Consider the following 14784-nt stretch of genomic DNA (forward strand, 5'->3'; position numbering starts at 1 on the left):
TACTTTGCTTTAAATGGGTTTTATTTTTCATTACACTTGCCATTTTTTGTGTTCCTTCTTGAAAACAATTTTTCGTTTATCACATCAACAAATGAGAAAGCATTCAGTTATTAATGACCAGTTAAACGTCCTCATTTTTGCTTCCATTTTTGATTTCTATTTCCTATTTTATGATGTTTATGGTTTTTAACGTAATGCCCCATGGATTTGCATCTAAACCCTGCAGTCAAAAATATGAAATTGCTTTTTAATGCATGAACATGGCTTTAAAATTTAGATCAAAGGAATGCTGCAAAGCATATATTGATATATAGCTATATACATATATAGTATATATTTATGCATAACTTATTGGTAAACCTAAAATGAAGTAAGAGTAAATGCAGACCCCGTAAAGCCAGGTTGCACTGTAGTTAATATATTCTTACTCTATCATTTCTTTCAGGGAGAACAAATCTTGGGGCATTACAGCCATACATCCCGACGTTTGAAAATTCCCTAAAGTATTAACAGAAGGGGAAAACTTTGATGGGAATTCCTCACCATTGAAGACAAAGACAATATTAGGATAAGATGATAGCAAATTGAGAACAAATAAACAACCAACATAAAACCTGTTTCAGTTGCAAATGTACAACAGATGATTTTTTCTTTTTTAAAACAAACAAAAGTTTGTCCTGAATGTTTGAATCCATCAACGGAGGAGACCCCACAATGTATGAAATTTATGATATCAATGTGAAAAAAAAAATCTTTGTATTGGAATGGTAAATGCACAAAAATGATAATAAAATGTATTGTAACATAGTAAAAAAAAAAAAGAAAAGAAAAGAAAAAAACCTCAAAGGAAGGCACAGGATGTGATTTAAAGACAACCAGCATCCAACATGACATCAGTGTGAAACAGAGACGGTATGGATGTTACTGATACGAGCACACACACACACACACTACACACACAACCTTTTTCCCCACTGCCTTGCTCCTATGTAAGCACAATATATATATACATATATGTTCCTACAATCCTTGTTCTCCACCATACACACACACAGACACACACACAAATGCACACACACATACACGCTGCTGCCCCCATGCACCCCACCCAAGAATCAGCTTGCTAAATAGAAGTTTTCTTTTGTCACGAGTGTCATTTCATAAACACATGGCCTCCTTGAAACTCGGCAGCAGGATGCCCATCAAATGTGATGAGTGTATGAAGGGGGACTGCAGAGCTGGAGCTTTGCCATCTGGCTGTACCGAGGGAAGGAAGTGAAAAAAAAAAACAAAACAAAGCGGATAAAGAAGAGATTCTCATTTTGCATGCGCCTCATCATCTTGTTAACATTTTCCTTGAGATGTATATTATTTCCTTTGATTCACTGTATGATTCATTGTCAGCTGAAAAATAAAGCATATGAAAATGATATCCCTGATGCCCATAAAGTACCTCACAGTTGGGGGGGGGGGAGAGAGAAAAAAAAAAAACCCAAAAAACAAATGTCATTGTGAGGACATGGACACTGCTGCTTCAAGCTTATTTGTTCTTGACATTCAGCTTATACTGTAGAGGGTAAAACATTATTGGCTTCTTACCTCATTATTGTGGATATTTGTAAAAGCAGTATATCTCTGGTGCATGTCATAACATTCCTAAACACTTGGCCTCTGGCATTTTCACTATTTCTAATTCTTTTCAGTTCTATTTTAAACTCTAGAAGGTGATTTAAAAGTATAGTGGTCACACATTTTCACACATAACTGTTTTGAAATAAAAGTTTAAAAAAAAACTATTTAGCAACATTTTATTCACGAGTTTGGTTTGAGTCATATCTAAAATGCCAAAATGGTTGGAGAATGTTATATACAAACTGTTATATAAGCAAGAACAGGATTTCTTCATTACTTAGTATGAATGCTATGTATGTGGTGTAAAGAAGGTGTGTTTTGGAAAGAGAAAAAAGAGAAAGAAAGGAGGAGGGATAGAGAGAGAGAGAGAGAGACTAAAGCCACATGGGGACCAGTAAACAGGCTGGTGTTGAATTCCAACAATGTGGGAAACAGCAAACACTTCAGTCAGTCCAAGAGGAAACCTCAGTCGCTGGGGTGCCTGTGCGCTGTGGCAGCAGCAGCAGGGCCGTGTTCCCCGGGTCTGACGGGGAGGACGGTGGGCGGGTTGACACCACAGAGCAACAGGAAGCAGGGCTGGAGAAGAAACACAAACAAACACAGCCAGCCCTGCTCAGTTCTTTTTTTCTTTTTTGGAGCTGCTGGATGGAAAATTCTGGACAACGTCACAGCTCCGTGTTGACAAGAATTTCAGGGGTTTTGCTGTTGGGCTGCTGGGGACTGGAATGCATCCTATCGCAACATTAGTATGTGCATGTATGTGTGTGTGTATTTATGCCCTATCAACCACTGTCTTCCCAGGATTGCTTCACCCTGTTCCAGGTATTTCCAAGGATATTAGAAGAATGAAAACATACAGGGAGAAAAAATACAGAGGTGTTATCTGATTACTCCACTGCATCCAAGCATAAATATATAATATGATGAACCTCTTTCTTGTATTAATGTAGAAAAAATAAATTAAGTACAATGTTGTCTGTCTGTGTGGAGACCTCAACAAGTAAGAAAGGAGGGCCTCTGCCAGCTGACATCCTCCTCCCCCTCTCTCACCCTCTTCTTCCTGTTAAATGACAGCCTCTCTGTACTATGACTGTGCAAAAAAACAAAAAAACAAAAAAAACAATGCAGACAGTGCTGCATGTTTGCTGTCACATGAGCAGTTTGTTCATAAAGCTTGGGTGATCCTGACGTATGTGACATCGCACTATACCATTTCAGCTCAAAGTAAAAGTTGGCCGATGACTAAAAATACACCGTATCGCATTCATAGATGACAAATGCTACATGTGGGTGCAAATTTAATTAAAGACAAATGTAAACAGACGGACGTTTTCGGGACTTCAAATGTATAGATGAAGACCAAGTAGAGTAGATTAGACTAATTTAGGTGCTTGGAATCATAATTTTAGCTGCAAAGACAAACCACAAATTTCCACTGGTTAGGCCTTTGCTGGAGGTCAATGCATCTAAATAGGTTTTAGGTGATCCAGATACATGCTGCTCTTATCAGGGTCAGGTTTTACAAGCCTGTTCAAACTTGTGACATTTGCAGCTGAGGCTTGCTGTTTGGTCAGGACTGCCTCAAAAAGTATGTTACTCATAAAGGTCAAATGAGAAACCAACTGCACTCTGCCTGTCATCACAAAAAACTATTAGAGGAAAAATCCCCAGTGTTCATTAATCATGTTGACATCCGATTTTGCAACGCGACAACTACAGAAACCAAATCAGCAAAACAGTCGAATCAAAGCTGTCCGACACTCGTAGGCATCAGAGTTATTCTCAACATGCGGGAGGTTGTAGACGGTGAACTGAATCTGGGTGCGAAGCAACAAGTGTGCGCTTATTTTCCAAGATGTCACAGAACAAAGTTGTATCAACTGCGGTTGGCAACACCTGTAATTCACACTACCTTTGACAACTAAATGGAGAATGAGTTCCCCTCTGAGCGATCAGCAAACTCCAGCAAAGTGTGACTCTGCAAGGACACACACACACACACACACACACAGACACTCACACATATATTACCACACATTACACACACAGTGACAGGCAACGGGGTCACAGCAAAGTATGGAATGATCACTGAGGCATGGGCCACACCTGCAGTTTACATGTCTCTCTGATAGTGTTGTTTCTATTGTCACTGCTTCTGTCTGTGTGTGTGTGTCTGTGTGTGATATTCTGCCTGTTCCACCTCAGTTCCATCCGCTCATTGCTAGGCACCTATTTAACCTCACCTCACACACCAACCACCCTGCTAACACAAACATACACAGGCACCATGACACACACACACACACACACACACACACACACACACACACACACACACACACACACACACACACACACACACACACACACACAGGCGGATGTCAGAGGGGTGATGATGTGAATGAGACACAGCTCAGCTGCTATGTATATGTGTGTGTGTGTGTGTGTGTGTGTATTTGCTGTGCATGTGTGAGTGTGTGTGAGACTGAGGCCTGCCCCTGTGGTTGATGCCGAGCAGGTGGAGAGATCCACAGTGCTGGGTGTTTGCCAAGGACTATGCTAACAAATACATTTGTGCACATGCAGGTCCACACACACACACACACACACACACACACACACACACACACACACACACACACACATTCACCAAAACACAAGTATACATACACACAAAAGCAGCCAATGAAAAATAGATTTTTATAGCGTGATCTAGGCAGAAATAATATGCCAGTTTTGTCCTTCACATTATCATAGACTATCTCTCCTGTGCCTCATTTGCGTGGTGCTCTCCACATGCCATAAATCCTTTATTTCTCTGTTGTGCTGTTATTCTATATTTACACGTATTTGTTATGTGACGGCTCACATCTAGACAACCTTGAAAATGCTGCGATCAAGGCTGATAACTATGGGTTGCAATTGCGCTTTGAAGACAAAACAACATTAATTAGCGAATAAAATGGAAATGCAAGGCATCACATGCTTGCTGCCTCCAATTTCGCCTGGGTATATGAAGAGAGAGACAACATTTCACACATATTTCCATCTGTAATCCCTTTCTCTTTTCCTCTGATAGCTGTGCTCTGTGAGGTACATAAACAGGAAGCTCGTCTGCACTGATGCGGCATGTTTCAGCGTGTGACAGGTCATCTTTGTACTGGTGGAGTGTAACCTCTCAGTTCTTGCTAAACCTTCAGGATGCACGCAGCTCCTCTCCCCTCCATCTGCTGGTCTCTATGAAGTCTGCACCCGATCACAGGAGCTTTGACTGTAGCTTCTGTCTCTACCACACTGCAGTCGTACCTAACCCCTGAGCCAGATCAACAACACAGAGGAAAATAAAAAAGACATGTGTGAAAACATCAACATTTTTCCCTTTTTAAGCGTTTAAAATGTGCGTTCAGCCTCTGGGTGCAAAAAATTCGGAATATTTAGCAACGAAAAACCCAGGTAGAATTGCACTGAAATGTGTACGTTGAAGAAAACAAAAACTGAACTAGTGTGCATGTGTTCTAAGTCTATCAACAGTTCTTATTCACAATTTAGATATTTTTACAAATGATCTGAAATTAGCTTTTTTCTCTGTGCTTAATAAAAGATCAATTTTTGCCTGAAGTGCTTCCAGACATTCTCTTCTAATGATCATGGCCAGCTTCTTTTAAACTCAATATTGGTGGGCAGTTTCATTCAACAAAAAGGCCCGAAATATGAGCAAAAATTTGTTGTAATGCATCAGAGTCAAACGTCACGTTCGCAGTAAAATGTCCAAAGCATCTTTGTAAATCTGGCAAGTCAGCCTCCTTCAGTTCACCTGGAGGAAGAACCTTGAATTCTGGTTACCTGCAAGCGACAACAGAAAGTTTTAAGGGAGGAAGAGAGTGAAATAGATGACAGTACTCTCTTCATGCTAAAAAAATATCCCCAAATATACTCAAAATATCTGCAAATCAAAAGGTAATCCTCTCTGTTAAATAAACAATATCAGCAAAAAAGAACAGAAAAACTTTGCTATTGGTTTAAAGCACCAGATCAGTGCAGAGAGCCACTTTTAGAACAATGGAAATTCAACGCGATTATTAAACAGTTTTCTACCAAACAGACGTGGAGGCATGCGTGTTGAACTAGAGGATCTCTGGGTGCAGCTCCCCTCGCAGACTGATGCATTACTTTTCATCCATCCATCTAATTATTCCCTCAGAAACCTGAAATTTGAAGATACAAAAGACCGTCCCTATCTGTCACTGAGCGCCATTGATCTTATTGAAAGAAAATGTGGGTGTAGAGGAAAACCCAATATAACTCATGCCATTAAATTCCACACAGCATTATTCACATACAGAATTGACAGATTTCTGTGAGACGTTTCTTTTAATCTTCAACTGTTGTTGAAGAAAAAGGGGGAGAAATCCTACACTCCAGGCATCTCTCCCTTTTCCATATTTGCAGTGAGGTTAACAAAAAAGGCTATTGAAGTAGGGAGAAAAAACACAAACCTACCTAACTTGTTGATTATTAACAATGGGGATGGAAAGAAGACAGATGTGTTTCTTGTGTATCAGCAGTGTTTGAATTGTCAGTCTGAAATCAGCACTGAAGCTTTTATCAAAGCAAAGTAAGCTGATCAATTCCAGATGCTCTCGCTGTCCATGCGAGTCAATCTGCAATACCATTTTTGACAATAAATTCTCATGATATTCCCAATTACAGACCGCGCATGTGTTTCATGGGATGTGTGGGTATTCTGCATACATATGTGTGGGATAATAGTGAGCGAGACTTTGTGCCGATGTGTGTGCTTGCGGTATGACTCTGTGTTCAGGAGAATCCATTAAGCCTCGGCTGCCTCTGTCTCTCTTTTGCACACATGCACGCTCTCTCTCTCACACACACACACACACACACACACTTACACACCCTCAACAAACCATCATGTATATTCTGAAAAAGTTAGAATAACCAGTCTGACTGTTTTGTCGCAACTTAGGTGTGTGTCACCCACAGTGGCTGAAAGTATAAAGTCCATTTACTGTACTGCACTTAAGTTAAATTTGTAGATAAAATAGACATGTTTTTATAAAATATCTCAATTAAATGCTTATTTATATTTCTAATCTGCTACAAATCAGAGAGAATGTTGTACTTTTTAACTTTTTGCATTTTTACTTGCTGCTTTGAATATCAGATGATTTTACACATAAAACACATGGTCAACTCACAAAATATGATGCACTTTAACAGATTTAAACAACCAAACACCGTGTTTAATATTTGACTTTTCTCAGTTGGCACAAACTCTATGTGCTGATGAAGACTGTGAGAAAAAAGTGGACCTTGATTTAATACTGGTTTGTTAAAATACTATCCTCTGTACTTGAATTTTTATCTTCAAATACAGAAAAGTTGGTTCAGTTCAAGAGTTGCAATGGGTAAAATGCTAATGCTAATATATGTGTGACCATAATAAAATAAAAGGCTAGATTATTGAAGTACAATGTCCACTGCATCCTGATATATGACCTCATTGTAGAAATAGTTTATAGTGTCCTCATATGGTGCATATTTCTAAACAAACTAGTTAATTAAATTACCATTAACCAATTGACACAGAAAACTTGGTGTCATGTAGTAATATTCTAGTATAGGAGTACTGCTCGGTAGCTGGCTCTGTGCTCACTGCAGTACCCTACATTTTGCTGCTAATACTATTGAAGGCCTATATTTTAAATGCAGGGTTTTAACTTGGGGGTAGTTGTTTTAACTTTTAGGTATTTCTGCTTTTGCTCAAGTAAAGTATTTCAATGTGTGTTCAACCACTGGTCAACAAAATATTCAGATACTACAATTAAAGTCCTAATAACAAATCCACAGCACTGCACTGGCTGTGGGATGCAGCTGAAAACTTTGGAAAAAAAAAACTAGTAAGTGAACCTTGAGTAACATATAGTTGTGAGCTATTTCCTGGGTCAAGAATGAATTTTTACACTCACCATCATACCCTTCCTCTCTGTAAACATCGTGGAACATTTTCATACGCGTTTAGCTGGAATGAAAAAGATTAAAAATGCGACTTTTGTGATGGTTTGTGTTTGAGTTTCTCTGTTGAATCTCGCGGTATTTGACCGCTTCCCTCCACTCTTTGACACTTGCCCCTCCCCTGCACTCCGGGAATGCTGGGTTGTTTACATTACTGGCACACGGGTCAGGAGTGTGGTGATGAAGGAGGGAGGGGGGGAGGCCTAGTGGAGAGTCTGAAAACACGTACTCATCCTGACTGGCTCTACAGCACAGGCTCTGTCTCCCGCAACAAAGTTTGCAGCGCTCAGGCTCAGCAGTGCCACGCAGGAAGAGAGGCCCGCAGAGTCGACTTTTTGGAGCGACCTTGGAAAGAAAGAGAAAGTCAAAACAAAGACAACCGCCATAACCATCAGGAGAAACTCTCAGCGTGAAGAAGGAACAGCTTAGCAACAGAGTCCCACTTCCTGGTAAGAACTGAGATAGCGTTAGCTGACACTGAACTTATGAAACTGAAATAACAGCTAATGAACCTCTTGGAAACTGTTATCCCCTCTATAATTTTACTCGGGTGTAAAGCTCACAGTAGTCGCTAGTTGTTGTGTACACAGGAGCTTGGCACTCACTTCAAAAAGTTTCTACGAAGTTCGCTAGCTAGCTTAGCCTGTTAGCTATTAGCATACCGCACTGCTAACTTTCACTACATTTAAATTGCACAGTCGAAACTGTCAGTTAAAGTTAATTATGACACTGTAACGTTAAAATTACAGTGTGTGAAAGAACAACTTTTTCCCTAACGCAGCTTTCTACGCATCACAGCAAAGCCATGTTACTAAACCTGTAGTGGAAACAAGACAGTAGCCACATAAAGTAGCCATTACTGGTGTCATGCTACGGTGTTGCAATGATGTTGCACTTCACGTAACGCACCATTACCAATGCATTTGTACGTTTTGCTCCTGAAGATGAGATTTCAGAGCACGTCTCTTTACTCTGCATTGTTACAGTTTGTATTGTTTGTTTACGTCTGTTTGACTTTGCAGTGAAGGAATATGTGTGTTCGTGTGTGTGTGGTTTGTAGTTGTTTTACAAATAGATGTAGTAAAATTTCTCCACAGTGATTTATCTGTAACAGTCAACATTCATTCAACCCAACACGCTTGCTTTACTTTGGATTACTTAGGTGTGATTTACTGTCATATGTTGCAGTTATTTTAGAGGAACACAATAAAGAGTTAAACAGGGTGACATACTCATATGATTACCATCGGCAGGTCCAACAAGTGGGTTGGACATGTTTACTGCTTGTCTGTTTTATTCAGGGAACGTGAAAGTTCTCAAGTCCATGAACTTGATAAGTGGACAACTTTCTTGTGCATTTATATTATTATTATTTTATCATCTTTACTGAACAGTTGGTAGTGAAGAGGCAGACATGAAACAATGATAGCAATGAGACATGACATGCCACACAGGTTCCAGCCAGTATCTATGGACGTTATAGTTGTAACCATGTGGCTAATAAGGCACTTCTATGTGTGTCTGGTTTGATAAACTGAATGTTGTATCTGCATCTAAAAACTCAACATGCCACAGTATATTTATATCTTACGTTATTGACAGGGATTACTTGTTTATTTACATCTGCTCTCTGTGTGGATAAATAATAAATAAAAATAAATAAAAATTAACAAAGAATTTGTCAAAAAAGTTTAAAAGGTTGAAATGTAAGAACAAAGATATGATTTCTACTTTTAACTAGCTTGGTTTTTTCTCATTTTAGTTCCAACCATCATAGATGTGGTAATATGTAGTATTACAGGCTAAAACCAAAGTAGTTCACAAATACATGAAAACATGCTCTTGTATGAAGATGTGAACACAAAGGCCAGTTCTGTATTTCTTCTAAACTCTTAGATCAGACCGTGTTTACTACTAAACAAACATTTCTTTGCCATATGCTTTTCTCAGCCATACAGTTTAAATGTGTCCTGTATTCTGATATGTCTCTGTCTGGAAAAAAGACTTGGCCCATGTGCTGCTTCCAGCTGTTAAACACAATAAGAGTTATAGCCTGGGAGACAGGGTTTATTTGGAGGAGAACTACTGGTAGTTGTAAAGAGAGTTTATTTGAATGAAAAATAAATCTAGAAGTCGTCTTTGGAGGAGAAAGTTTTTCTTGTGTGACTCAGTGCTTTTTTTTGTGAGTCAGAACGGTCATTGCAAAACCCTGACATACTGATTGCATTCACAGTTCTGTTCGGATTTGAGTGTGCAGTTTTGTATTGTATCATCTTTAACAACAACAACAACAGTAATAATAATTGTACAAAAAACAAGGAGGAAATACAGCCTAGAGGCACAAAAAAAAAAACCAAACAAACTCAGGAATGAACCACACAGGTATTTAGGCAGTGCCCCACCTCTTCCTGGCCTAAACATTTTTGGGGTCACACAAAGGTTGAAAACAGTATCTCTTGCCATGTTGCTGTCGCTGCCTATCACAGCCAAATATTTCAGGCGTCACACTATCACATTTGGCTACGCTGCAGAGAGATGATTCAGATGCGAGTTAGTGGGAACTGACATACCTTGTTGACCCAATTATTACTCACTCCTCTGTTGCCACATTCGATCATCGTCAAAGACAACAGGCTTGAGTGTGCCAGCGTCATCAGGTGATGGAGATGAACACCGGCTGGCTCTGTGAAGTCGACTATCAAGGAATGTGTCATGAACCGGATGATCAGCAAACCGCTGCCAAATGTTTGTGTCAGTCTTTATGGTGAGGGATTTCTGCCAGTATATTCCTGCTTTGAATTTCAGCTGATGACAGGTGGATTACTTTTGACAGGCTTTGGCAAAACCTTAACGATTTAGCCTTGTTCTAGTGTTGGGATTTAATAAGGGTAGCCAGACTAGAAAGCTGTGATAGCTGTGGTGATCAGCAGTGTTTAGTCTGATTGAATGACAACTCCTGAAAATAGAAGTGCATAGAAAGAGAAATGGACATCGGACTTCATCGTATTTGACTTTTCCCCCTCACCAATCATTTTAGTTGATTATTGGAAGAGGCACTGATGGTACCATTTTGATCTTCTTGGAAGCACAGATATTCACCAGGCTTTGCCCTGTCTCTGCTATAGCCTGGGTTCAGATGCATAAATATTGACCAAGGCCATGCAGCACATATCTTCTCCGTCAGTGAAGTTTTAATGGCTTTCTACCACTAAGGCATTCAGACAGAGACCTAAAATGCTATTCATTGGTGTGGAGAAATCTGCTGCACCCACTGCAGTGATTTAGCGTAGTGGAATTTACCAAATCGCTCAATCCTGTGAGAGTTTCCTGTTTTAGCCCTGGAGCTGGCCCCTCTACTGGATTAAAGATCAGATGAGACATTTGTCATCTGACCACTGTAACAGTCATCTTGCCTTTGGGTTTTCACAAAGAACAAAAAATGCTAGCTCTTTTTTTTCTTTCACAAAGCATATTTGAAGGAAGATGCTTCCTTAGGCGATTTTTGAGCTACATTAAGCACTGTCTTTTGCATGATGTCAAAGACCTTGGCCAAGCATTGTACAGAAATGATGCTGGCAAAGGTAGCAGATCACAGCTCAGGATATAGGCTACTTATGTGCCCTGGCTTTTGCAATTATTTGTTACATTATCAGATGATAAAAAGCAAGAAAATATATAAAAAAAGAAAATGCAAGCTAGATGCCTTCCCCAGAAGAATTTAGAATTGAGTCTTTCCCTTCCAAGCTCAGTTTGGTTAGGGTTTAGAGTAAGGTCTTTGGCAATGAGAGTGGGCTGTCTGAGCTGCTTCTTACACTCCCCTCAAACAGCCAGCCTGTCAATATTTTTCATATCCATCTCCCTTCTATCTTATGAAGGGTCACTGATGTTTCAAGCATTCAAATATCCTTAGAGGATGCCTCGCGGCTTCCCATGTCACGTGAAAGTTCTCAATTTCACTGTGGCAACGATGCCTTTTCTCATCGGGCACTATAGTGCTCTAGGGGGAAACAGACTACAAAGACATGCAAACACAAGAATTACTGACCTAGGACCCCACTTAAAGTTTATGAAACGCTTTCAGTGCCCCTTGGTCAGCTTATGCCATGACCACACCACACAATATCAGTGGTTTATTTCCCTGCAAAGGGTGTCTGAAAAAGGTTTTATTCATACTCCTCCCACCACCTCACAACCGTGGTCTTCTTTTTGGCTTTGAAACCTTGCTCTATATGAAACAAGTCTATTTATTTGTAATGGAGTTATGAACCTATTAAAATAATGGATTAATTAAAGCAATAACATTAAAGGCGTTTTTTCCCACGTATACTAAAAGAGCCTTTAAGCAGGAAAAAAATAATTAAACAAAGACCAAAAAATAAATAGCTTCATTATGCCTGCCTCCTTCCAGTGCACCCCAGAAAGGTTAAAACAAGGTCTGCTTAGAAATTATGTTGTTAATCTACACAGAGAATGAGAAGATATTTAATTAATTTTGATAAATTAACAGAAATAGGATGCTGCTTGCTGTCTGCATTATTTGGATATTCTGATTTGACTGAAGTAGCTGTGTAATATGTGAATTTCCCATGCGGATTAATAAAGTATCTATCTATCTATCTAATATATAATTATTTGTTAAAATATGCTGACTCTTCTCATTTTGCACAGTTTGGTAATTGCATCTTTTATTTGAGAGTTAGCCTACATAAAGAGCCACTTAGTTAGACAATTTGTGGACAACCTGCACATGCATTATACTGTAGAAATATCTCTTTACCTTCAGTGTAGAGGAATAAGCTGCAGTTTGTCGCCATCTAAACAAAGCTACCAAAGTCCTTTTGGCATATTGTGAACTGCGTTGGAGAGATGGCTCCCTTTTCTATTGGAGATCACTCTCCAATCGTCCCCTCTCCCTCTCTATCGCTTTTGATTATCCACACGCAAAAATACAAATCCCTCAGGATACAAATTCACTTTCACAGAATAATTACAAGATGCTATATGCCACTGTAAACACCACATCAGTGACAGTGACAGTATGCATTTGTCATGAGATGAGACAAAAGCAGAATGAATTTGCACTGATGAACAGAATGAGAGAGGGAGAGTTTTTTTGTGTTGCTTGCTGACTGTGCTATGGGCGTTTGTTCCAGCCTCACCACAAATGAGCGTTAATGTTTCACACGGGATTTGCTGCAGAAGAGAGCAAATTTATATGGGAGCATCTTGTTTTGACAGACTGTCTGTTTTACCCTCCCCCTTTTTTAGCATGAAAAGCCAGGGACATTTCACTCTCTCTCTCACACTTTTTTCTTTTTTTCTCTCCCAGTGACGTCATGAGTTGATGCAAGATCAGGATCAGGGTTAATTAAGGCATTTAAAAAATTATCTGCATCAGGTTTGTAAAGCCAGATTCTTTATTCATCGTAACCCATTGTACTCTGGGTATACCAGCTGCTTATACCCCTTGGTGTGCTTCATTACTGCTTTGGAAGAAATGCACATTATTGCACTGCTAAACTGCACAAGCAGCAGTTTCAGTTAATAGTATTCCCATTGTCATTGCACCACGTATGCCAGGTATGCAAGTGCTGCTGTTACTTGAAAACGACATTAGAGCACATTATTTTGCTCAAATCCTTTCCACCATAACGTCCACAGTTCCACATCAACACTCTCCTCACCACTAATATTAAACAAAAATGTCACGGTAGACAGTTCAAGAAAAGATTGTGATACAGGCCGTATTTCCTAAATGCTGTGTCTTCAGCTGTTAAATATGTAATTTTTAATTTTTTAAGAGATCCACTTCATGAATTATCTGTGTAGTTGCATTATGTTGAAGAAATAAATACCAGATTGGTCTTGGTAAAAATTCTTACAATTCCTCTAACATATCTTGGATCACAGGACAAAAACCTTAATTTTGAAATCCATATTCTTTTCATTTTCAGTCTCTTTGTTTCCTGCTGCCTTGTTTGGGTGCTGGGGACATCTTTCTCCTCCTCCCCTCCCCTCCTCTTTCTGTGTTTGTACCCTGACTCACAGCAGTCCTCCGTGGTCTCCCTGGTCCCTTGGTTTGGCCTGGGGCTTTGAGGTTGTGGTCAAGGCCTGGGGGCACGAAGGAGGGAGAGGAGTCATAATGAGAGGCTCCCTCAGCTCCTGCTGCCTAACTTGTCCTCGAGCCCTTTTTGTGTTACTCCCTTTCCATTTCCATGCCACCTATGTCTGCTCCTCTTCCTGTATCACTGCCTCTTGTCTCAGACCCTTACCTCTATTTGGTCTCCGGCCATCCTCTTCCTTATTTAGTTTTCGCCACCTCCTATTGCCTCCTCCCACCCCTCAGCCTCTGTGACTCTCAGTATGCCCCCCCCCCCCACATTCTTGCCTCTGCTCTCCTCTCCAGGGGGTCCTCTCTCCCCAGGGCCTCCCCTCAGCCTCCTCTTCCCAGCCCTGCCTGGCCCACTGTCAATGGGAGGCAGGCAGCCTGACTCCCTCAGAGCAGCAGGAAGCTGCAGCAGCAGGGGTTAGGCCTGTATGGCGCTGCCGGCTGGCTCCGTCAGAAGTCCTGCCAAGCCAAGGATGAGAGACCTTTGCCAGTGCGGTATTGGGGCACCGAATAAAAATATTTTACAGATGTCTGAAGGCAGGCATCAGGAGTCAGCAGAGGCTTTCTCAGGCCTAGAGCAGAGGTGTCTTTTAAGTGCCAACGATATGTGTGGTAATGTATTTGTGTGTATATATATTTATGATAAAGAAAATATACTTAAAGTATAAATGGAGGAGAAAGGGCTTAATAAAGGGGTCCTCAGGAGACCAGGCACTTCAGGAAGTGGGTGTGTGGCAGGAGGAGGGAAGTAGGCTGCTCTGATTCTGGATTGGCTGGAGGAAGAGTGATTGATTTTGCTGGGTCGCATTTGAAGAGGGGGAGAACCCAACGCTACTGTACTGTGAATGCCTGGCCGGGCTCCCAACCAGTTCTGGCTTGACAGTTTAACAGTGAATATTTAACATTGCGCCACACTGCGGGGCTTGGCTGTAAACAGCAGTCAGCAAGCAGCATAGAAGCAAAACCCTGCATGACGCTGGGCCTTGGTTGTGAAGCCCACCTAAAAA

General features: G+C 40.5%; 1 protein-coding gene across 1 annotated transcript in view; it reads left to right on the plus strand.

The window, feature by feature from the left end:
• Positions 1–7810: 7810 nt before the first annotated feature.
• Positions 7811–14784, plus strand: part of nek7 (NIMA-related kinase 7) — a 58385-nt gene continuing 51411 nt past the window's right edge. Inside the window, 1 exon segment of the mRNA XM_018695592.2 lies at positions 7811–8117. The gene's annotated coding sequence lies outside the window, so the exon portion shown is untranslated.

The sequence above is a fragment of the Lates calcarifer genome, linkage group LG17 (assembly GCF_001640805.2).
Source record: "Lates calcarifer isolate ASB-BC8 linkage group LG17, TLL_Latcal_v3, whole genome shotgun sequence".
Classification (NCBI taxonomy): domain Eukaryota; kingdom Metazoa; phylum Chordata; class Actinopteri; family Centropomidae; genus Lates; species Lates calcarifer.